This window comes from Penaeus monodon, chromosome 28 (genome assembly GCF_015228065.2).
Source record: "Penaeus monodon isolate SGIC_2016 chromosome 28, NSTDA_Pmon_1, whole genome shotgun sequence".
In the NCBI taxonomy this organism is placed as follows: domain Eukaryota; kingdom Metazoa; phylum Arthropoda; class Malacostraca; order Decapoda; family Penaeidae; genus Penaeus; species Penaeus monodon.
Genome location: NC_051413.1, coordinates 31,278,216 through 31,278,435, shown reverse-complemented (window position 1 = coordinate 31,278,435; position 220 = coordinate 31,278,216).

The window sequence follows — 220 nt, the reverse complement described above, 5'->3', positions numbered from 1 at the left end:
TTTTTTTTTTTTCATTGATAATTTAGTTTATCTGAATATGTCTGAAAATATCTGGTGACTGGCTTTATCTGTGTGGAGATTGAAAGGATAACACAAAAATAATAATTTATACTCACATCCCTTGCCGGACGATCGCAGCAGCAACGTTATATTCCTTTATGACTAAAACAAGTTATTATTACATGACTTTCTGCAATTATGAAGGCCCCATTTTCTACTG